This window comes from Balaenoptera ricei, chromosome 10 (genome assembly GCF_028023285.1).
Source record: "Balaenoptera ricei isolate mBalRic1 chromosome 10, mBalRic1.hap2, whole genome shotgun sequence".
Lineage (NCBI taxonomy): Eukaryota > Metazoa > Chordata > Mammalia > Artiodactyla > Balaenopteridae > Balaenoptera > Balaenoptera ricei.
The window spans coordinates 69669932-69694752 of NC_082648.1; the positions used below are offsets into that span (position 1 = coordinate 69669932).

Here is a 24821-nt window from a genome sequence, read left to right on the forward strand (position 1 = left end):
TTATACAGAGTGTCCTTGGCAACTACTCAAATTTTAAAAGGTTTTTTAAACTCCAAATGACATGATGGATTATAATAATAATGCCAACTAAATATTTATTGAGTGCCTACTCTATGCTAGGTGCTGTTCTAAGCACTTTGTATTTATTAACTTACTTAATCTTTATAGCAATCCTAAGAGGAAGGGACTGTATTATTTCTGCTGCTTTACTGAAGGGAAAATTGAAATACAGAAAGGTCCAGCAACTTGCTCCAAGTTGGAGGAGGCATGGGAATGGTAAAGTCAAGATTCAAATTCAGGCATCTGGCTTCAGAGTCTAACTGCTTAGCCACTACAGATACTGTCTTACTTCTTGATTATTTGAGGGTCTTCTGTGTTGGTCTTAATTATTTGGTTTCCTCTTGAGACAGTCAAGATATTGGTGGATGCATAATCCTATAAACTTCAAGTAATTGATGATTTCTTGGTTGTCCTGCCTCTAAAGGATAGGTCTCATAATCTACCAATCAGATGGAACTGTTTTTGCAAATGGCAGGAAAAATATTTGTTTTTTTCTGAGACACCTAAAAAGAGTTTCGTTATTAAAATGAAGGGAAATATGTGTACAACTAAAATCATAAGTAAAGTGTTCTTGAGTTTTCTGCTCCAAATAATAATAGATATTTGCTTTATTTTTTATACTGGAAAATTAAAGCTGAGAGTTAAAATCACTTTTTCCAAAATCATCTAACTAAAACTGGGAGGTACTGAAACTCAAAATAAATGACAATTATAGACAATATTCAGAGAAGGCCACTCAGTGACATGTCTGGAACAAGACAGACAAGCCCATTCTCAACATCTCTCTTCTGGCTAACATGTAATTCCAACTTCATAGCAGTGACTACTCTCAACCCACTTTAATCCTCCTGCCTTCTATATTAAAAAAAAAATAAGACCAGTTATTGAATTTCCCTAGCTTTTTGACAACCTCCAATTCAAAACTGGACCTCATGTTTTTAAATCCTCCCTACAACCATGCATTACAAGCCCAAATCCTATAAGAAGTTCCTAAAAACTCTCTCTTACTGAGACAACCCCCCATTCTCCTGGAGTGCGTGCCCCCTGGCTGCGGTCAGCGAAATAAATCTAGTTCGGACTACAGTTTTGTTCTTAGTGCTCTTTGGTTGATGGGCTATAAAAGTTTCTATATTGTTTCTCTAGGTGGAAGGTGGTGCTAAAGTACACTGAAGAGCAATATTGGGGAAAAAACTAAAAATTCCATTTCAGATATGTTGAGTGCAGGATACTTTTGAGAAATTCAAGGAATATTAAAGAAACAGTGGTCTAAAAGGGTCTGTAGAACAAAGGGAAAGCATGGATACAAATGTAGAAGTTATCAACATATAGATGGAAATTGAAGCTAGAACATGGATGAGATCACTCAGTGCAAAAAGCATAGGGAGAAAAGAATGGAGAAACTAAAACTCCAATATGAAGTTTCTATAGAGAAGTGTGAACAACAAACGTGGCTGTGAAAGCACATCCAGAGATAAAGCAGAAAGACCAGGAGCAGATCGTCATGTGAATCAAGGAAGAGGATATTTCAAGGCCTATGGAGTAACCAATGGTTGGAAGCATTTGAAAGATCCAGTAAGAAGAGAATGGTGGGAAAATTCCCACTGAAGTCCATCATTGACATTTTTTGTGAGAGATTTTTCAGAATTTTGATGGAAGCAGAAGCCAGAGTAAATGGCCGAGGGGTAAGTATGAGGTGAGCTCAGTGAAGGAAGAAAGAAGGGTCTTCCAGGAGGAGGGACAGAGTGATAGTGCTGTAAATAGCGGTTAAAAGAATGGGTTCTAGAGAGAGACTGTTAAGAGTTCAAATCCCAGTTGTGTCCCTCACTAGCTGTGTGACCTTAGTTAGGTTACTTAACTTATTTGTGCTTCAGTTTTTCCATCTTTCAACTGGGGGACAAACAGTAACCACATGCAGTTATGAGCAGAAAGAGATCAAGTAATAGAGATCTTCGTATATAGTAACATCTCAATAAGGACAAGCAACAATTATTGCAAAAACATGAGAGAGCATGACTCCATTAGGGGCTTGAAAGTTGTTTAATGTGAATGGTGAGTATGGAGATAAGATCAGACAGGTTGACAGGGTCCTAGGCATGGAAGCCATGAATGGCATGCCAAAGAGATACTTTCCTCTCAAGGCATAAAAGGTTCATTGAGGAAGTTTAGGAAGAGAGTGATGTGATTATAGTTCTATTTTAGAAAAATCGTTCTGACTGTATAGCCTACAGGATGGATTGGAGTAGAATCAAGCTGAAGGCCAGGGCAGCAGTTAGGACCCCATTTCAAAAACCTAAATGAAAAGAGATAATGCCTTGATTAGGGCAGAGGAAGTAGAAATGGAAAAGAAAAAAGTTAAGTCAAGGAGGTAAAATTATCATGACTTGCTTACTGATTCTATATTGTAGGTGAGACAGAATGAAGTCTAGGATAGTCACCCTTCACCTCCCCTTAAGTTTCTAGCATGGGTGACTAGCTGAGTAGCACAGCCATTTACTGAGGAAGAAAGTCTAAGAAGGAACAAAGGTCTAAGGGGTTGCTTGGGAATTAGGGGTTGCTTATTGTTCAATTTTGGATATGCTGTGTCTGCGAAATACCCACATGTTGAAGATATCCAATATGCAACCTAGAACCCATAGGAAACTTTGAGCCCAAGATCTATTAATGGTTGTTTAAATCATGGCTGTTCAAGGGGTTACTGAGGAAGAATATCTAGAGAGAGAAGAGTATTGGAAAAAAATGTTATTCAGAGAGATTATCTAGGAAAATAACATTAGTTGACAACAGACAAATGTTAAATCTTCTTGGGAATTTGGTAGAAGACAAATGATGGCAACTGCTATAGCCAGCTAACATCCAGCTTCTTTTATTCAACAGTGGAGAATTTACGATGAGACGGAGAGTGGGGACCAGGGAGAAGGCTAACCCCTCTCTCCTCCACTCAGCCTCTCAGCCTCTCCTCATGGTCCATGTGATGTGAGAAAATTAGCATCTGGCACTGGAGAGATTGGCAAGTGGTTCCTTGAGAGTTAACCAAGCTTCAGGGTGGTAGGTGTTTGGTGAATAAGGTGATAGTATAGGGTCGTTGGTTTTCTCTAAACAAGGTTTTCCAGAAGCCCTCGGTGGAAAAAGATCACAGCAATGGGAGAATGAGTGAGAAGGGGGAAGAGCACAGTAGGTTACATGTAAGAGTGTGAGCGGACAAGATGATGGGTGGTGCATGTGTTTTGTCCACTTAGGAAGGATGGCCAGGTGAAGGCATGTAGTTCCAAGCTTTTGGTAATTCAAACAGAGGCCGTGAGAGGCCACTGATGGTCACTTTCTGTCTCTGTGCATGATAATTACCTCATCCCAGGCAGTAGATGTTGCACACTTAGCCCAAGTCAAACCCTTTGCCTCACCTTTTTGCCTGGTGAGCTCTGCTCATGTTTCACAACCCATCTGAAATATCACCTTATCAGGAAAAACCAGGACTCTCGTTGAGCACATAATGGATATTGGCAGGATATTAAGAAATTAGTAGGAAAATGATCACACTAAAATAATAATAATAACATTGAGCCTTGAGTTGGGAAGCCTATGTTCTATTCCTGGTTTTGCCACCAAGTATGTGACCCTGGGCAAGTTACTTCACCTCTTCAGGTCTCAGTTCCTTTATTTACACAATGAGAGAGTTTATATAATGAGAGTCAATGAGAGAATTTACATAATGAGAGTCAGTGAGTTCTATGATATTCTATAAGTAGCCCATGACACCATGGCCATCGATAGGTTGAGGGGCAGAATGCAGACTGGGTGGGCTGCCCCAGAATGCTGGTAGGGCTGGCAGAAACCCCTGCTAATAGATCAGCATTACAGATCATTCCAAAGAAAGCTATAACATAAAGCAAGCCTACTAGCAGCCTGGCTTTCCTTGGTGTGCTGCCCTCAACAGCAGAGCCTGCTCAGTCTTAAAGGACCAGGACAGTTACCCTACTTTGGATTCTCTGTGGGATCTGTTTAGGATATCTCAGAATCTGCAGGATCATTCAATTATCAGTTAACTCTTAGGGAGGAGAGGAGAAGTGAAGGAGTGAAGGGAGTGAAGGGGGAAAGGCTTTGCAGAGTGAACTTCAGTGCCCTTTGCCAACCTCTTACCTTTCCTACAATTTACCCACATCACTTCTCCTTCCCTCCCTCCCACAGTCTCATCCAAAGGGATCCCTTCTCCTTTTTCTAAGGGTAGTTCTGTTATCTGTGTTCATAGGTCCAAACCCACTGCTCTAGTACAGAACAAGAGCAAATAACTAAATAATGATCATATGTTTGAGAAGGAAAAAAAGGACAACCACCACTAGACTCTGTCCTGTATCAACATCACCCCCCTTCCTTTATATTATAAAGTTTGAGGTAGAGATCCTGATTAAGGGGGAGCCACAGCTCTATGTCTCCAATTCCTTCCCTCATTCACTGCCAACTCAACAGCAACCAGATCCCTCCCCCCATCCCAGCAACTGGCATCCACATCACCAGATCCATAGGATACTTTCTTGACTATACTACGGTGTCTGCCATTGTTGAGGAATCCCTTCCGTAAACTTTCTAAAACTACAGATATCATTCAGCCTAACTAACCACATTTTTTTCTCCTTGCCCATATCTCCTGTCAAAGGGGTGAACACAGACAGCCATGTTTTATACCCAAGACTCTCAGGACCGCAGGTGATGGGAGCATGAGTACACACCTGGTCAAGGCAACCTAGATCCTTGATGTGACCTGAAGAAAAGTTAGACCTATCAGATTCTCCCTTTCTCAGGAGTTTGAAATAGACAAAAGTATGGAGTGGAAGTTAAAAAGTCGTGGTATATAAAGAAGTTGTAGGGGCAGTGTTTGACCATGTGAAGCCAAAGTTATGAGGGTCAGAAACTATGAATGAGCAGAGAAAGAGGTCATTAGAGAGAAGAGATAAAGCCAATACACAGAGAGAAACAGGAAGGCCGTAAGATTCAGGGAGATGGAGAGAACATCTGACCCCCAAGAGTTGCTTCCCAGAAGCCAAAAGAGCCACCGCTCCTAGACTGTTCTCCTTCCACTATCTGTTCTCTCTCTGCCTTCTTTGAAGCCTCTTCTCTATTTGTCCTTTAACTACTATTAGTCTTTTCCATTGAAGGCTCTGTCCTTGGGGCCTTTTTCATTCTACACACTTTCCATGGGACATGGTCCTGGCTTCCAAAAGGACCTGTATCTGATGATGCTCAGATCTGAATTTCTAGGCTACCTCTGTCTCCTGAGCTCTAGACCTGTTTATTCATCTGCCTGATGGCCACTGCCACTCCCATGGGCATTCCACCAGCACTTCAAAATCAACATGTCTAAAATTAAACTTCCGGTCAAACCTACTCTTCCTCTAATACTCCTTTTCAGTGAAGTAAACTTTCAGCTGAAAACTATAATCACCCTAGACTTCTCTCTCCTTCCAATCCATTGGAACATTAAGTCATGTTCATTCAACCTCCTACCTTTCTCCTCACTGCCTCTCCTCTCCAGTCCCACTGCTACAAAGTTCAGAGCCTCATAACTGCCCTTTGGTTTCCTTGGCATCAGTCTCCTACCCCTGCTTATAACTCTTCTATGGTTTTCCAGTTTTCTGACAGGAAAATCCAAACTCTTAAGCAGGGCGTCCAAATCTTCCATGATGCTTCCCTTGCCTACTTCATTTGTATAGTCTTTCTCTGCACTCCATCTAACCCCAGTTTCAAATGATCCAGACTTGCTGCAACTCCCACGGCATCTCAAGTGTTGCCTCCATCTGGACTTTGCTCTCACCGATCCTTCTTCCAGGAAGGCTAGCATCCCTTTATCTTCCTGCCAACACTTTCCTGTGTTGTCCTTCAGTATTTATGAGCCTGCCCCCACATTTAAATACTCTTCTTTTTATTATGCCCCAGTGGTACTCCGCACAGATGACTGTGACAGCATCAATATCACTTTATCGCGCTTAATTTTAAAATGTTTGTATTCCTCTATTTGACCTAGAAGGGCAGGAAATCTATCATTTTTACTGTTTGTCCTGTGCCTAGCAGTGAAAGCATTCAGAGCATGCTGGAGAGGAAAGGAAGGAAATGAATAACACTGATCCTCCAGGGGGAAGGAAACTAGCCTATCCTCTGAGAGAAACGAATAATGCCCAGTAAGTGAAGCCATGAAATTTTATGGTCATAATTTAAAATGTCCTCCAAAAAGAAAATAAACAAAAAAACAAAAAAAAAAACCCTCTCCTACAGAGGGCAAGAAAGAGCACCATCCTCTTCCTCAGAAAGTATAATATCACTTCAGCAACTGGAAGCAGGAACCCCTCAAAGATAGGCAGCCTGTTTCCCATAAGGATAACTGAGCAAGATGAAGCAATTTCCTCAAGTAAACAGAAACCCTCAAAAATATAAAGATTTTTCATCTACACCCCTACCTTACCAAGATGTGTGGGTGGCATTTGCTCCATTTAGACCCTGGTAAACAAAGTGAAAAATAGAGCCCATCACAAAGGAACGGTCCCAGTGCCCCAGCAGACACAGGCAGGAAAGGCTCTGTCCCAGCTGTTAACAGTGCCGGAGAGTCAGTTAGTCCCTCACTAGCCGAGCAGCCCCTGCTGCTGGCCGGCTGAGGAGAGGCTTGAGGGAATGTGTCTTCATAATAATCTCTGCTTAGGATGTAATAAATGGCTCATTTAATCCAGGTGGGAGAAGACCTCTACTCCTCTAGACTGGGTCCCGTGGGCTGAAGTGCTGAAGGAGAAACTGGGACGGTGAGTCTGTCCGCAGGTGTCCCTCCCATTTGTACCATGGTATCTAAGCATGCTCTCAGGTACCACTCACTAGTCCAGGAGGGAAGGAACTGGCTGAAGCCAAGGATGCACACTGAGAGAGCTCTTGGGTGGAAGAGGCGCTGAGGAAGGCACGAGAAGTGGGGAGGGGCCCTTCCGGAAGGGCTGCGTCAGCCAAGGGCTTTGCACCTAATAGCTTCTGTGGGGGGAAGAGGGAGCCTGAGAGAAAGCACTTTCGCCTGCCGGGATAAAATAGTAAATGCAAGCTGAATAGTCTCATCAAGAGTGGGAAGCCGCTTGACTTCTGCATGGTGAGAAGGATTGTCTTCCCAGACACATCCGGGGGAGTTGGAAGGCAGGCCATGCACATTTCCCCACCTTGGCCATTCCTCTGCCCCAAGGCTGCAGGCAGAGGTAAGTTTCATGCTTGCACAGGTTTCCTCTGTGTGAGTCTCTTCCCATTCTGGTTCATGCTTGCTTGTTCTCTAGGTTTCCTCATATGTGTCAATTCCTGTGAGAAGCAGTGGCTGATATTCTGCCCACACCTCCACTGCCACCCAGGCGAGGCGTAAGAACATCACTAGGTGGCTGCATGTGGAGAGCACGTGGACAGTACATTGCCAGGCCTACTTCCTTATCTGCCTGCAATTCTGGGCCGAAATGACTCAAAGGCAGGAACCATGAGAAACACCACTGAATCTCCAGATTCTGACATGGAGCATTGTTCAGTCTCACATGTTAATTAAGGTTTACTGAACCTTTATAATATATAATATGTTATATATCATAATTATATTATATATGGTATAAGGTGAAATAACCCAAAGCTTGTAATATTGCAGTATTCTAAACTGAAGCATAAAAGACACTCTGAATGGACCTCTCAGGCTGGAAGACAGCCTAAGCAGTAAATCTATGAAATGGGAATACAGACGGCAGAGCTAAACCATTTCTGTGCCAGAGACCCCTTGGGCCCCTTCTCAAGCAATGTTTTTTAACATATAGTAAAATACATAATTTGACAAAGGAAGCCAGTCATATAGAGATAGTTAACAACAGAGCTTTTAAAAATGATAATTTAGTAATATGTGTGTTTATTACTCATTAAATAACAAGATCAAGTAGCAGTTCTAAAAACTACTATGGGGACTTCCCTGGTTGTCCAGTGCTTAAGAATCCGCCTTCCAATGCAGGGGACGTGGGTTCGATCCCTGGTCAGGGAACTAAGATTCCACGTGCCACAGGGCAACTAAGCCCGCATGCCACAACTAGAGAGCCTACGTGCCGTAACTACAGAGCCCACGTGCCGTAACTACAGAGCCCACATGCTCTGGAGCCCACTTAGTCACCACAACTAGAGAGAAGCCCGCGCGCCGGAACGAAGAGCCTGCGTGCTATAATGAACGATCCCGTGTGCCGCAACTAAGACCCGACACAGCCAAAAACAAACAAATAAATATTTTAAAATAAATAATAAAAACTATGATTTTGAAGTAACAATAAATGTGAGAATATTTGAAGATATCGGCCACAGCTGTAATGTGACATGAAAATATCTGCACCTTCTATTGGCAAGAGTTTCAGGTACTACCAGTCATACTGAGGTTTGTTGTCCACGTTTATAATAGAAGGAAACACTGAATTTCGATCAGAGGTTAGTGAAAATAAAGAAATAGGTTTTCTCCAAGATCCACGATCATGGATGCCCTGAATTCTATCTGTGGATCCCCTGGGTTCAGTATACCTTCTACCTGTAGAACACAGGAAAACAGACCACTTAAAATAACCACTATGAATAGCGATTCTTCCATATTTAGAGGAATGATATCTGCCCAAATCAGTGTAAGCCTCTACCTACACTATATGATAAACAACTATTTCAGGAGTACTTAGGTTTATGAAGGATATCAGTATTCCTTTATATATTTAAAAAGTAAAATTTTATAAGGCTTACTATAAAATTATAGTAATCAAGAGTGTGGTATTTGTTTAAAGACAGTTAAATAGGTGAATGGAACAAACTAATGAGTTAAGAAATAGGCCCACATATATATAAGCAGTTGATTTTTAACAGAGGTGTCAAAGCTATTCAAGGGGAAAAACACTCATTTCAACAAGTGGTGCTAACAAATAATTAAGTATCAAAATGAAAAAAAAAAAAAACTCAACCCTTACCACGTATCACATACAAAAGGTTACTTGAAATGGATTTTAGATCTAAATGTAAGAGAAAACTAAAAACCTTCTAGAATAGAATGTAGGAGAAAATATTTTGGTTAAGGAAAGGTTCCTTAGGACATAGAAAACCATAAACCATAAGCAAAAAATCTGACAAATTGGTCTTCATCAAATTTAAAATGTCTGCTCTTGAAAAGATACTTAAGAAAATGAAAAGCAGGACACAGATTGGTAAGAAATATTTGCAAAGCACGTTCCTGATAAAGAGCTTATCGGCAGAGTACATAAATAGTAAAACAAAAACTCAGCAAAAAGAGAGGCAAAAGATTTGCACAAATATTTCACCAAAGGAGATATGCATACAGCAATGAACACATGTAAAACTATTCAACATCATTAATCAACAGGAAAAGATGAATTAAAAGGAGATAATCACTACACATCCATTAAAATGGCTAAAATTAAAAGGATTGATAATACTAACTGTTGGAGACAATGTAGAACAACCCGAGCTTTAAAGATTGCTGATGGGGATGCAAATGATACGGTTATTTTGGAGAACAATTTGGCAGATTTTTATAAAGATAAACATACCATATGACCCAACAATTCCATAGATGTTTTCCTAGGAGAAATGAAAACAGAGGTCCATACAGCAAATGTTAATTGTTGCTTTATCCATAGTAGTCAAAAATCCATCAACAGCAGAATAGATAAAAATATTGTGGTACATTCATACAATGGAATATTTCTCAGCAACAGCTAGCAATGAACTACTGATACCAGCAACAACATGGATGAATTTCAAAAGCATTACAGTAAATGGCTAAGCAAAATAAGCTAGACACCTGCTGTACATGCTGTATTTATATGTCATTTATACAACATTCTAGAAAAGTCAAAACTGTAGAAACAGAAAACAGCTCAGTCACTGGTTGCCACTGGGCTGTGGGTGAAGGGAGGAATTGCCTACAAAGGGGCATAAGGGAACTTTGTGGGGTGATGAAAATGTCCCATATGTTAATTTGGGTGGTGAACACACAACTTGCGTGTGTGTCAAAATTTATTAAACTGCACTTTAAAAGGGTGAATATTATTGCATGTGACTTGTATCTCAGTAAAACCCGACTTTTAAAAAATTCTGAAGTTTTATCAAAGAGAAATGATAAATGATATTTTGTTACTAGAGCTAAATTGTCATGTTAAAGAATTCAAAATCAGGATTTTCCACCCAAAATGAAAGGCATTTGTCTATACTCTAAATACAGAGAGAAACAGATGTATTGGCTCAGTATCTTGCTGGTTTTGTATGCCATTTGGAAATTGGATTGTTTTGACAAATTACTTTCTAGCCAGGAAAAGCATTAAGGGATTATTTGTCCACTGTGATTTCAGATTTTTCCCTAATAATAAAATCATTTGAAATAAGAGGGCAGCCAAAGTAGTTTTACTCAGGGAGATATTTTTTCATACATAGACATGTCAGAAACAGCATAAGCAAGAAAAGGAGATTACTCCAATTTTTAATTATTTTAACTTCAAGTGTTATAAATAACAGCAGCAAACAATTTCAATGCTAAATAGCACATAATTCAGATTTCCTTTTAAGAGCTTCTCAACTTAAAGACATGAAATCATTTATTAATGTGGGTGTTGTAAACTTCACGTTGCAATTTGAATCGTTACTTCTCAATCCATTTTTTTTTAATAAATTTATTTATTTTACTTTTGGCTGTGTTGGGTCTTCATTGCTGCAGGCAGGCTTTCTCTAGTTGCGGCAGACGGGGGCTACTCTTCATTGCAGTGCACGTGCTTCTCATTGCGGTGGCTTCTCTTGTTGCGGAGCACAGGCTCTAGGCACATGGACTTCAGTAGTTGCAGCACACGGGCTCAGTAGTTGTGGCTCACGAGCTCTGGAGCGCAGGCTCAGTAGTTGTGGCGCACGGACTTAGTTGCTCCACGGCATGTGGGATCTTCCCAGACCAGGGAGCGAACCTGTGTCCGCTGCATTGGCAGGCAGATTCTTAACCATTGTGCCACCAGGGAAGCCCTCAATCCACCTTAATACCTACTTTAATGCTATTTGAGGATACCATCAGATTATATCATTGTTTTTACTTGTTTATGGGCTCTAATGTCTTCCTACTGTTCTATAGAACATTTTGCTTTCATAGAATTCTATGTATTTCAAGAATTTCTTTGCAGATAAGTGGTGTGTCCTTCAATAAAGCAAAGAAAAACTTTAAAATCTTCATTAAAGCAATATTCTTCATTTATTTGTTCCTAGAACATTAACATTATCTTCCTTATCTAAAAGAGCTCTTTTCTCAACGACAGTTCATAGGATGAAGAATCACCACTTATTTTAAATGAGCTTCTGTGTAACTATCAAATTAAATGAATTAATTTTTACCTTTGTGCTTTTTAAAAATATTGTCATAACATTGGTTGTTTTAATGAACTAGCGGTAGATAATTTAGTTTATTTTTATATTCTATTTTTTTAATTTTTATTTATTTATTTATTTATTTATTTATTTATTTATTTATTTATTTATGGCTGTGTTGGGTCTTCGTTTCTGTGCGAGGGCTTTCTCTAGTTGTGGCAGGCGAGGGCCGCTCATCATCGCGGTGCGCGGGCCTCTCACCATCGCAGCCTCTTTTGTTGCAGAGCACAGGCTTCAGACGCGCAGGCTCAGTAGTTGTGGTGCACGGGCTTAGTTGCTCCGCGGCATGTGGGATCTTCCCAGACCAGGGCTCGAACCCGTGTCCCCTGCATTAGCAGGCAGATTCTCAACCACTGCGCCACCAGGGAAGCCCCGATATATTCTATTTTTTTTTTTTTGCCAGAAAGACTAACTAAACTGCTAGATTAGTGCATATTTTTGTATTTTTCTGCGGATATACTTGATCTCTGAGTAATTATTTGCTGTATTCACATGAGGTTTATTCTTTTGTATCTCTAGGTCTGCTGCCATCTAACACACTAGCTGCTAGCCACGTGGGATTATTTAAATTAGTTAAAATGAAATGAAATAAAATAAAAAGTTCAGTTCCGTGCTCACATCAGGCAAATTTCATGTGCTCACCGGCCACGTGTGGTCCGTGGCTATCCTATGGAACAGTTCTAGTGAACAGTGCTGGTCCAGATCAGGGTCAGAAAACTTTCTTCTTGTAGGGCCGGATAGCAAATATTGTAGAGTTTATGGGCCAACAGGCAAAACTGAGGTTACTGATTAGGCACATATATAACCATTTGAAAAGTAGATTTATTTAAAAATGGAAAAAACCTTCTTAACTTGCGGGCGGTGAAAAGCAGGCAGTGGGCTGGAGTTGAGCCATAGTTTGCCCAGCGCTGGTGCCAGTCATTCGGTCCTTTATCCATTAAGAACATCTTTTTTGAACAGATCTATGTTTTAAGCGCTGGACTAAATATTAAGTTTAGCATAGTGAACAAGAAACATAGTCTCAGCTCTCGTGGAGTCCAGAACGTAACAGGAAAGGCACTACAATGAAAATTACACAATTAATTAGTCAATTATTATAATTTAACAAATAAAATGAAGGAGCTAAACAGGATTTTATGAAAGGAAGTAACAGGGGAACCTAAACTCTTGTAAAAGATTGAGCTGATTCTAAAAATTATCTGCAACTAAAATTATATTTTTAATGTATAGCAACTATTTAGACTTTCCAGCTGACCCATGTGAAGAAAGCACTGTAAAAATTAATAAATCTAGATAATATTTCTAAGTGGGCTGATGTTCAAATATATTAATTCTTATATACCATCTGTTTTATATGTGAATGATAGAAATTATATTTGCTAATATCACATTTACTGATGTTTGGTATTTTATTTTCCTCTACTAGCATCTTTTATTAGAATAAAAGTGTATAAATTAAATGCTTCCTTGTAACTAGAAAAACTTGCCACGGACTAACTCCCCAAAGGCCCCAATTTTCTATTCATTCTTTATATCAAAATTCAAATTGAACCCGTTATTAAAGAAAACAATGTGATGCATATAAACCTAGGCTACTTTGACAGATTTTTTTTAGAACATATGACTTCTTTTCATTTATGAGAACTCTATACATAATCAGCACAACAAAACAAAATAAAAATATACACTGTACTGTCTTCCCATATATTGGCAGTGTTTTTCAAGATTATATTTGATTTTCTGAGGCCTTTATGGCACTTTGCAGTTCTTTTAAATGTGGGCTTTTTTATGGTGGTGTCAAGAGCTTGCTGTAAATCTAAATATTTAATCACTGAGCACGTGAGAGAGAGTTGAGTGAGCAGAAGCCATTCTAAATTGTGCACACACCTTGAATGACAAATAGGCCAAATTGAAATTGTTTATAGATTAAATCATGTGCCTTATATCTGCTTTGTTTCAATAAATAAACCCCAAACTTAAATGCAGCTGATTATACATCAAGATGAGGACAAAATAAAGGGGATAAAATATTTCCTAAGGTCATGACATAGAGTTTTAATTCTTCAATTTCACTAAAATTAACAGATCCTGCTGACTCAGGTTTAAGCTGTTCTTTTATGATGACAAATGATGTACAGCAAGAAACTAGAATTTGACCTTCCCTTCGCAGCTTCTTAGAACAATGCACATTAGAATACCAAGAATAGTGGGGTTTAAAAACAAATTTAAAAATCGTGACTGAATCCATCAAGAAAAGATTCCATATGTGACTCACTAGCTGCAGCGCTGCTTTTCTCTCACCTTTGCACAATTTCAGCACAGAGCTGCTCTGTTATTCTGTAATGCACTTCATGCAAAAATTAAGGATTCTGGCTCCCTCAAGGCAAATGTCCTCAACTCATATTTACTGAGTGAGAAAAAGAGTCATATCTATTTAACTCAGAGTGTTGAAGGCCTAGCACAGAAATCAGGTCTTAATGTCATCGGGGATGGAGTCAAATTGACAACTGGCACACATTTTCCTCGTGAACCATGGAACTTCTAGGCACCCAATGGTAAATCTGTAGATGAGCTCAGCCTATGCTTCTATCTGAGGTTCCTTCAGTCTCCAGGAAGGAGCTTCGCTCTGGTTCACTACACAACACCATCACCGCTGAACCCGGTGCCCTTCTGCTGCTTCCCATTTGCTCGAACTTTTGACACAGGAATTGGTGCTGGTGCAGAGGTGGACGGGCATCATAATCGGCTGCTGGAGTCATAGGAGGTGATGAAGTAGGAGGAATCGGCCATCTCAGATCTGCTCTACCCTTCATTTCTGTATAGAATCTGTGTCAGCTGGATCCCAATGTCCCAATCCTGACTCTTGAGATCTCAACCATATCAAAACGTCTTTTGGCACAATTCAGGTTCTCTACTTGGCATTTCAAATGTTCCACTGTTATCATCTCTGTCTGAGACCCTTCATGTTTCCCTTTGATTCCTCTAGCCCCAGAAGAAAGCCGAAAGATTTGCTAGGATCTCTTTTCCCCCAGTAGAAGCTCTCTGGCTCAGCCAAGATCAATCCTCAGACCTTAAAGAAAATGATGGCCAACAACTGCCAGCTTATTTCAGGAAGTGATTGTCCTCTTTCTGGAATTTTTGTTTATGCCGTTTCCTTACTTTCTGATATCTTTTAAAATATGTGCTTTTTTTGGTAGTCTATTTGCCCTTTTTTTGGTGGTTGCGGTAAAAGTGTTGGCTTGCTATGACCTACTACATCCTGCCCAAAAGAAGACCTATTCAAGTTATTTTTAACATGCTGGTATATATCTACTCCACCTCATTAACACATCTGTTCTGTACAGCAAAAGGGAAACCTGTGACAATGTAGCTTCTTTGGTGAAGGGATAGAAATTGAGTATAAAAGTGTGCTTTATAGAGTCTGGAAACAAACTATAATCCTTTTCATTGGTATATATTTTTAAAGATACAACCAAGAGACATAAAACTGTTAAAAAAAAATCAAAAACACACAAAAGAGCCAAAGTTGGACGTAGTCCAATTACGACGACCTATCTTTTTTAACACAGGATTTCCTAATGTCTATATAAATATAATTAATATATTGTATTAATATATTTTATTATATATATTTTTATTAATAGAATGTTTAGGAACTCACTTCCCACACTCATTTCTGTCCTTTCACACTTTGGGTAGCAGTCTGTCAACTGAGGAAAAGATGGAAGTATGTTACCTGTGTTCACACATCCCCACCTGTTCCCTGGCATATATATACACACCACCCACACGTGCATACACAGATGGCACTAATGGCAAGTAAATTTTACCAGCCTACGCTATTCTGTTGTTTGCTTTAAGGGCACAGATTAATACTCTTACCAGTTGTTTTGTGTTTTTTTTTTTTCAAGTAAGCTTTTTATTTTGGAATAATTTTAGGTTTACAGAAAAGTTGCAAAAACGAAGTTCCCATATACCTCTCACCCAGTTTCCACTAATGTTAACATCTTACATTCAGACCATGCATTTGTCAAAACTAAGAAGCCAACATTGGTACATTAGTATTAACTCCAGACTTTCTTCAGATTTCAATAGTTTTCCACTAATGTCTTTTTGTTTCATGATCTAATCCAAGATACCATATTGTGTTAAGTGTTTTGTGATTTTTTTTTCAATTGATGTTTTGTATAGTTTCACATTTTCTTAATTCAGTGTCCTGTTTGTGCTTCTATATAATCCGTTAGTTTTCATTTGGGAATTGTTTTTGAGTGCCAAAGTGTCATGTTTTTCATACTCCAAACTCCTAGGTAGGCCTCTGAAGACAATTTGTCCTTTATTTATGACACTATATATTAAAGTAACTGAAAATATTCAAAATAATGCTTACTTTGTGCAGAGTCCATGAACTCCAACTGGAACACATAAACGTCAAAGTTGAGCAATAAATTTTGATTGATTTTGAAATTCCATTTAAGGCACTGTTTTTCTGTATAGAATCTCACGGAAAATATTTTAAAATATTGTTTTATAAAAAATTGTTTCCTATGGGATCTGAAAGTTCTTTAGGTAGATTTTTCATAGAATGTCTAAACGATTTAAATATGATTTCAGATTGTCAGAGTGACGGATGTTTTTAAATTATTTTATTAACAGTGATTTATCACTCAAGTTTACAGTACTCCGAACATTATTTTTTTTGCTTCAACTTAACAACTGGCATTTTTCTGTTTTGTTCTTTTCCTTGTTGTGTACTCTACTCTGGAGCACTTTCAAATTTCAAAAAAGAGGTTTATTTGGGGGCCATCAGTGAATGGGCATGAGCTATTATATTCAATGAAATAAGCATTGTGTGATTGAAGAATAACTAAGGGGATGGATCATGGTTCCATTAAAAGCACCAAGATACTCCTGGAAAAGCTATGAAAATATGCTCTTCCATTAAGGAAAAGCACTTATCAATGCTGCCAGCCCTGGTAAAGATTGTCTACTAATATAAAGCAGACATTTCTTGTAACATACATAAGGAGGGCATTAGGCTTGATCACAGCATAAGTATCTGACAGGTAGGACTCGGACATCTGAAGGTAACTTTGTAGCTCTCATCAACTACAGTTGACTGCAAAACTTGGCACCAGTTCAAGGGGGCAGCCATGCTCTGATTAAAGGTCTGGGCCTACAGATCCGTTTGGAAAGGTTTGGCATTAAGATGATTTAGCCTAAAGAGAAAATTACTAAAGCATGGGTCCCACACGGGTGACTTGAAATCTTACTTTGTTTGGCCCAGACAGTGTGTTTTCTTTGTTTGTTTTTAATATTTGAATTAATGGCTGAACTCTTAAATGTTGGGAGATCACACTACCAAAATCTGGATTGCCCTCATTTCTACATGTCAGGAAGAAGCTAGAGGTGACTAGCGGGCCCTTTCTCGATGGGGCGCTTCCTCTCCAGCCACGCACGGTCCTCACCACACGTGATTGTTTCCTTGCCCTTCAACTGCCAATTACCATCACTCCTCACACAGCTGTTTTCCTGTGATGAAAAGGCTCTGTTTGCACGGTGCTCTTCAAAGTAGGAAAAACAGCTGTGTTTGAGACGGCAGTGCTCCTCATTCAGTGACCTCCCAACCGGCCCTGAGGATATTTGACCTTGTGACCCTGGGTAAAAAGGTGAGGTCATGTTCACCAGAGGGTAGCCTCGCACTACCCTGACTTTCAAATTGGAATTGAGATATGAGTCCAAACATGGTGATTTTTACCTTTAAATGACTTTCACCTTATCGCCTGCAGTAATGGCTTAGTGGTTTTATGCCCAGACACTGCAGCTAGACTACCTCGGTTCAAATTCCCACTCTGCTACTTATAATAACGTACGCTTAGGCCAGTTACTTAACCTTTCCATTCCTCAGTTTCCTCAACTGTAGAAGGAGGATAAAGATAGCACCTACATCACAGTTGTTGTTGCAAGGATTCCATGAGCCAGTGTGTGGGAGCACTGGAACCAGAGTCCGTTGCGTGTAAGGTGGCATGAAATGGTTAGCTGGTGCAGTTGTACTCACTTTCTGACTGTGCTAATGTGTAATTTATTCTACATGGCTCACGTTGCCTCCTAAGCTATAACTCCTCCTGGTGTCTGATCTCCACCCATACTCTGCACCTCCAGGGGTCTGTGCCAGCTCTAGGGTTTGGCGGTGCATTTGCATTTGGAAGGAGGTAAATAAGACAGTGAATAAAATACATTCAGAAAGGATAGGGACCTCAGAGACCATCTAGTTCAAGGGCTGGCAGACTTCTCCTATAGAGGGCCAGATTGTAAATATTTTGGCTCTGTGGCCAGATGGTTTCTGTGGCAACTACTCAACTCTGCTGTTGTAGCCCAAAAACCGCCATAGGTACAGGATGTACGGGTGTGGCTGTGTTCCAGTAACACTTAATTTATGGACACTGAAATTTGAATTGCATTTAATTTTCACGTATCATGAAATATTCTTCTTCTTTTGATTGTTTTTCAACCATTTAAAAATGTAAAAACCATTCTTAGCTCACAGGCCATCAAAAACAGGTGGAAGGCTGAATTTGGCTGACCCCCAATCTAGTCCCAAGCTTACAAACTCCAAGGCTTTCACCTGGGAATTCCACCTGGGAATTTTTGGTTGAAATGTGAAGCTACCGGGGCCCCACTCCAAACCCACTAAATAAAAATCTCCAGGTGGTGGGCAGTGGAATCTTCACTGTGAACATGTGTGTGATCCCCACCAGTGTGCCTCTAGGAACCATACTTTGAGAAACTACCCAAGGCCTTCCAATGAGTATGGAGACTTCATGGCCCTCTTCATAGATCTAGAAATGATTTACAGAGGTTGAATACAACACGCACCACATTGCAAAAGTGAATGGGATCACTTGTGACCTAAATTATTTAAATGTATTCCTTACATTCTTTTATTTTTTTTTTCAGAGTCCTCTGTTCACAAAGGTCATTATTTCCTTTTACTGTGTTGGAAGGATGTGGTATCATCTTGAAATTACCCTAAAATCACTGCACATTAGAGAAATCTCATTTTGTGTTTTTTGTCAATGTAAGAACATGTGCGTGTTTATTGACATCCTTTGTGGTGACAAAAAAAAAAAAATCTGAAAAAAATTTAAATGGTCTAGTGAATAAAATCTGGTGATGCTTACTTGAAATTTTATGCCACTATGTAAAGAATGTGTTTGAGCTACATGTACTGCCCTGGAGGAGGGATGTTAATCACATACAAAAAAAAAAAAAAAAAAAAAAGCAAGAGACAGTAATGTGTACAATATGATTCCACTTTCATTAAAAAAGGAAATACACTGAAGACACTGGTTACCTCAGACAGATAAGAATAGAGGGGGAAATGGAGGATGAAGGACACAACTTTTTCTTTAAACATATCTTTATTGTTTGACTTTTTGTAGGAATACTTTTAAAATAGAAAAAATTTAAGTGAAAATTGGAAACAAAATTTTGAATAACCTTCATAGCCTGTTTGTTTGGGACAGGAATCCATTTCCCTGATGAGAAAGAGAGGTCTGCTTCTGAGAGTCACCAACTTGGACAAAGTGGAAAATTTTAATTTATAATGTGAATCTGGCTGCAAAATCACACAGTTATCATCTTCTTTTCCCAACTTAAGTCAGCAGTTCAAGAGATCCTTTCATGTGGAATTCCATGATATAAATTTCATCTAAAGTCAGGTAGAACCCTGACTTTGAACAAACCCCTGCTTTGATTAAACAAGAAAGAGGCAACCCATTCTGCTTTTCTGGTCTTTACTTTTAATAGAGTATAATTTTAATAAGCAGTCTATGGTTTGTTCCATTACAGAAAGTTTCTTAGAAAAGTAATCTATCTAAATAATCGCTAATTTACACAGCTCCTGTTAGACTTCCACTTTGCCCTGGTATTTTTTCAGCAACAGATTTCTTAAGAATTGTGGAAAGCACTGTTATCAAATGCTCGTCTAAATTATTCCATCTCATTTGGACACAACTGTCATTTCCATATAATTATATTTGGGCATTAGATAACTAATGCTTTCTGAAGTCGAGAGAAAAATAGATGAATCTAATAAATCTATAAAGGAATTCCAAATTAAATATACTCAAGTTCAAAGTGAAAATTTCAACACAAAAAGGGGAACTTCTTTTTTTAATTGCAACTTATCCATTTGTTCACATGCCAGTTATTGAGTGTTCACTATGTCAGGACCTGTGCTAGTAAATTTATATGTGCTATCACTCGAAGGGAACAGCTCAGAAGAGTTAGGTAACGTGCAGTCACACGCTAATAAATGCACAAGCAGAGATTTAACACAGGTATGTATGTATAGACCTGATATTTAACAAACATCATTGTAGCGCAGTGCCAGGCACTGTTCTAGGTAGTTTATGAATATTAATGCATCAAATCCTCATAATAATTCCAGAGGTAAGGACTTTTGTCCATACCACTTATAGGTGAGTCCACACACCCAGAGGGAGGTTAAGTGAATGAAGGAGCTGGAATTCAAACCCAGCTCAGACTCCAGAGGCCATGCTCTAAACCACCCCACTAGATGGCCTCTTCTGTCCTAAAGGCTTTTTTGCGCACTGCACTGGTCTGCTTAGGAAGGCAGACAGACTCATAAGGACAGAAATGGAATGAGTGGAGTGCTGAAGTCAACAGCAGTGGCTATATAGCATTTGGAACTCTGTCATATTAAGTGACTGAAAATCCAACCCAATGCCTTCAGAAAAAAAGGAGGAGAGGGAATTTATTGTGTCATGCTTCGGACTGAATTTTATCCCCCCAAAGCTCATAATGCGGAGGCCCTAACACCCAATGTGACTGTATTTGGAGATAGGGCTTATAAAGAGGTAATTAAGGTTAAATGAGATCATAAAGGTAGGGCTCTGGTATGATAGGATTAGTGTCCTTATAATAAGAGACACCAGAGACCTTTCTCTTTCCCTCTTCTCCCCCTTCCCCTCCCCCCTTCTCCTCCTTCTTCTTCTTCTTTCCCTCTCTCTCTCTCTCTCTCACACACACACACACACACACACACACACACACACACACATATGCAGACACCAGCATAGAGGCTGCCTGTAAACCAAGAGAAGAAGCCTTCAAGTGAAACCTACTTTGCTGGCACCTTGATCTTGGATTTCCCAGCCTCCATAACCATAAGAAATAAATTTCTATTGTTTAAGTCACCTAGTGTATGGTATTTTGTTATGGCAGCCTGAGCAGACTAAGACGCATTATGGCTCTGAAAAGTCCTAGGGCTAATCTAGTTCAGATACAGATGGATTCAGGGGCTCAAATACCAATATAATACTCTAGCTTTTTCTCTCTCGCTCTCTCACTCTCTCTTGCCCTCCTTCTGTCCCTTTCGCCCACTCTTGTTCTGCTTTCCTCCGAATTGATTTCATTCTTAGCTCAGCATCCTCTACATGCCCCCACCGCTCAAGCTGACCGAGCAATTCTAGGTCACTAGCTGATCCTAGTGATTCTGGCGCATAAGCCTAATGAAATCCCAGGGGGAAGAATGCGTCTCTCTTCACCCACAGTTCTAACAGAAGGGTTGCAATCAAGCCTTACAGGGCTTGCTTGAGTCAGATACCTATCCCTGCACCAATCACTGTGGATTGGCTAAGCCTGAGTTACATATCTCCCCCCCGGAGCAGGCAGCCTGGGGTCAGCCCCTTTTGAACTATTGGCTGAGCGTGTCTCCCCAGAAGGAAATCAGGATGGCTGCACCAGGAGAGAGAAGGGACGCCAGGCCAGCAATGCCAGTAAGTCCACCACAGTGTTTGTTATTAACCTTCTACTAGGTCACTAATTGTCGACAGAGGCTGTGCAGTGAAATGACTTGGGGTTTGTAAAAACTAGATGCCAGAGGCTTACCCTCAGCAATTCAGATTAGATGCTTTGTTCAGAAGCCTTTTGAGGATGTAGGGACCAGAGGCTCTAGTCTGAGATACTCTTCTTTTTTATTTGGTAACTTAATGCTGAGATTCAGTCTTTTCAGATACAACTTATTGGAAACTAACAAGAATGTTATATTATGATTAAACATGTATTTGGTCTTTGTCCCTGTTTCTGGTACAGAGCTTCTAAAACTCTTGAATTTCCTAAGTGATAAGGGTGTTAAAGGTGTCTTAATATACCTAACAAACTCCTTTCAACCACACCTGAGTTTATGTCAATAAGGTAACTTTTGTAAGCACTTAAGGATGGTGCTGGTTGCCAGGGGAACCAACCCAGTGATTAGAGGGTTGGAGATTTCAATCCCACCCCACCTCTGGGGAGGGGAGAGGGACTGGAGGTTGAATCAATCACCAGGGGTCAGTGATTTAATCAATCACACATATGTAACGCAGCCTTCATAAACACCGTAAAGGACAGCGTTTGGAGAGCTTCTGGGTTGGTGAACGCGTGGAAGTGGGGAGACAGTGACCTGCTCGCCATTTCTCCATACCTTGCCCTACACTCTTGTCTACCTGGCTGATCCTGAGTTATACCTTTTAATTGTAAACCAGTAATCTAGCGAGTAAATTGTTTTTCTGAGTTCTGTGAGATGCTCATTGGAACCTCCAATCCATAGCTGGTTGGTCAGAAGCACAGGTAACAACCTGGGCTTGTGACTTGCATCTGATGTGGGAGAAGGGGGTTTTGTGGGACTGAGCCCTTAATCTGTAGGAGTTCATGCTGTTCTCTAGGGAGGGTCAGGATTGAGCTGAAGTGTAGGCCATGCAGATGGTGTCAGAGAATTGCTTCTTGGTGGTGTGGAAACCCCCCCCCCACACACACATTAGAATTGGTGACCAGAATTTTTAGAGATACTCCCAATTCAACCACTTTTTAATGTTTGTGTAAAATACTCCTATTAAAATGCAGCTGTGTACCAAAAATGGCATTCCCTTTCCTGAAAACTAGCAAGTAAAGGAAATAAAATTGTCCTTTGAGAAACAAATTATAAGATATACAATCAGTGGATTCGAGTATAAATCTGCAAAGCAAACTAAAGGAGCCAGAACGGAGCTTAAGTCCAGGAGGCCAACAAGCATGCAATGCATTCTTATTATTTTACTTTTGTGACTTACCATTTATGCGCGGTGCTGAAAATATTTACTTCCAACAGGAAAACAATTACAGTGTGTTTTTCATCCACATGCAACTTTCTCCTCCAAGTATTGATCACTGCTAAATTTGCTAATTTTAATGGCCATTGATACCATATTCCTTTATTAAAGGGTTTTGTTTCGTTGCCTGTGTGAGAAATAAGCATGGAAACAAAATCAAAATCAAACAAAGAGCAGAGTACGAAAGAAGAGAAGAAAGAATACAGAGTGTGGGAAGGCTGGGAAACCCCATTCTGCTGAATTTCCTAGCTGAAGAAGCAGCCTGGACATGCATAGGAAAAAAACTGAGTGGATCTCATTTGGGATAGCAGTTGTTCAGTTTGTGGGAGTGTCCAAATATGTATAAATATGCGTATTAACAGAGGAGTGAAATCTTACTCTGAAACTGTTGGGGAAAGAAATGGAAAGGAGCGTTTAAGAAGAAATAGGAAAAGAGTTGCGATACCCTCTTAGCCATAAGCAACAGAAAATAATTCTGGCCTTACATTTAAACAGAAATGGAGTTTTTTTTAATGAATAAAGTTTAGCTCATAGAAGCACCATAAAGTCAAATAACCACGCTTAGAATGTGGGCCGAAACAAGGTCAGACCAAAGCCAAAATCATGGTACAAGCCAGTGCGATGAGATCACCACTGTTGCCCTCATGGGAATCTGGACCGTGCAGCTGGCTTGTCCAGCCCTACACACTGGGTGTCATTGTCACATGCATTCCATGGCCTGTTTTACACAGTAAGCGTAAACTCTGACTTCACGAACAGCAACTCCCTCATGTAAAGAAAGTTAATTGTAACCAAATTGTATTTAACATCTTAAAAATGTGCAATTTATCAACATCTAATAAAATGAAAATACTTATATTTTATCACCCAATAATTGCACTTTGGAGTATATGACCTGGTGAAATGCACCGACTGTGCACAAGTATCTACACATCCAAGGATGTTCATTGGAAAATAATCGTCCTCTTAAATTTTTTTTTAAATCAGTGCCTTAAATGCAGATTAGAAGAATGCTTATCAAATGGCCAAAGCTGGGATAGAGAAAAAATAATTTCTAAAAAATCAGTCTGAATCAGAAGAGAGATTCCAAATATTTTCAGAAGCCTGGAACACTAGGGTAAAACTGACAAAATGGAGTATAACAAAGTACATTTTTTTTTGCTTCACTTTTTAATAACCAGCTGTATGAGTACAGAATAAAGAGGACCTGACTTTTGGGGCTATTTCCTAAGAAAATAACTTGAGACGTCTGAGTTGACCACAAACCTAATATGCACATTATATGATGGCTAAAGTAGCTCTGCTCTCAGGTTAGATCCAGCCTTGTGTTCAATTCAGGAGGAGGGAAATTGACAAACCGGAAAAACTGCAGAGGAGGGAGATCAAGATGAGAAGTGTGATACATTATATGAAAAAGAATCGAAGGAAACAGTAATATTTAGGCTGAAAATAAAGAATAAGGGAAGATGTAACTGTTTTCTAACATTATGTGGAAGAGAGAAAAAAACCTGAAAACCACAGAATTTCATGATCTGTGTTCCTCCAGGGGATAAAACATAAACAAATGGATAGAAATTACACGAATATGGATTTTGTTTTGATATAAGAACAAACTTTGTAGCATCTGTAGGTTTCTAATAGTTTAATGAGGTAGTGAGCTCCTTACTACTGGAAGTAATGATGGCTCTCTTTTTATTCTATTGGGTGAGAGATTTTAAATATTTAAACTTTACTTGTTAATATTCTTTCGCATTCAAATTTTTTACTTTTCAGGTAAGAAAATAGGCTTTCAGAGTAAAGGAAAAAGAATACTAATAGCTTGGTGAACATTCTATATTCAAGATTCTTTATCTAACTGATCTTAATCGGAAGCCATCAGATTTAATTACACAATAACCTGGTTCCTGTCTCTCCTTCTCTCCTTTTAGTCCTGCTCAGTGGGGCTGTTCCTTTCCCTATTTGGATGGTGTCTTGGGCCAGCCTGTGACTTTACAAGTTCTATTTAGTTAATAGTCCTACACTCACTTCAAGTCATAAACACAACCTAATTTATGATTTAAAACATATGTTACTAAGTGTCCATCGACAGATGAATGGATAAAGAAGATGTGGCACATATATACAATGGAATACTACTCAGCCGTAAAAAGAAACGAAATTGAGTTATTTGTAGTGAGGTGGATGGACCTA

General features: G+C 39.5%; 1 protein-coding gene across 4 annotated transcripts in view; it reads left to right on the top strand.

Annotated features, from left to right (window-relative positions):
* Window positions 1-24821, top strand: part of METTL25 (methyltransferase like 25) — a 178432-nt gene that overhangs the window by 122608 nt on the left and 31003 nt on the right. The window contains exon 13 of one of the 4 annotated variants that reach the window (XM_059936621.1): window positions 18436-18644. The exons of 2 other annotated variants lie outside the window; for them this stretch is intronic. The gene's annotated coding sequence lies outside the window, so the exon portion shown is untranslated. Of the gene's footprint in view, window positions 1-1203; window positions 1223-18435; window positions 18645-24821 lie in introns of those variants that run through there. One more of the 4 variants, XM_059936624.1, reaches the window with a different exon arrangement.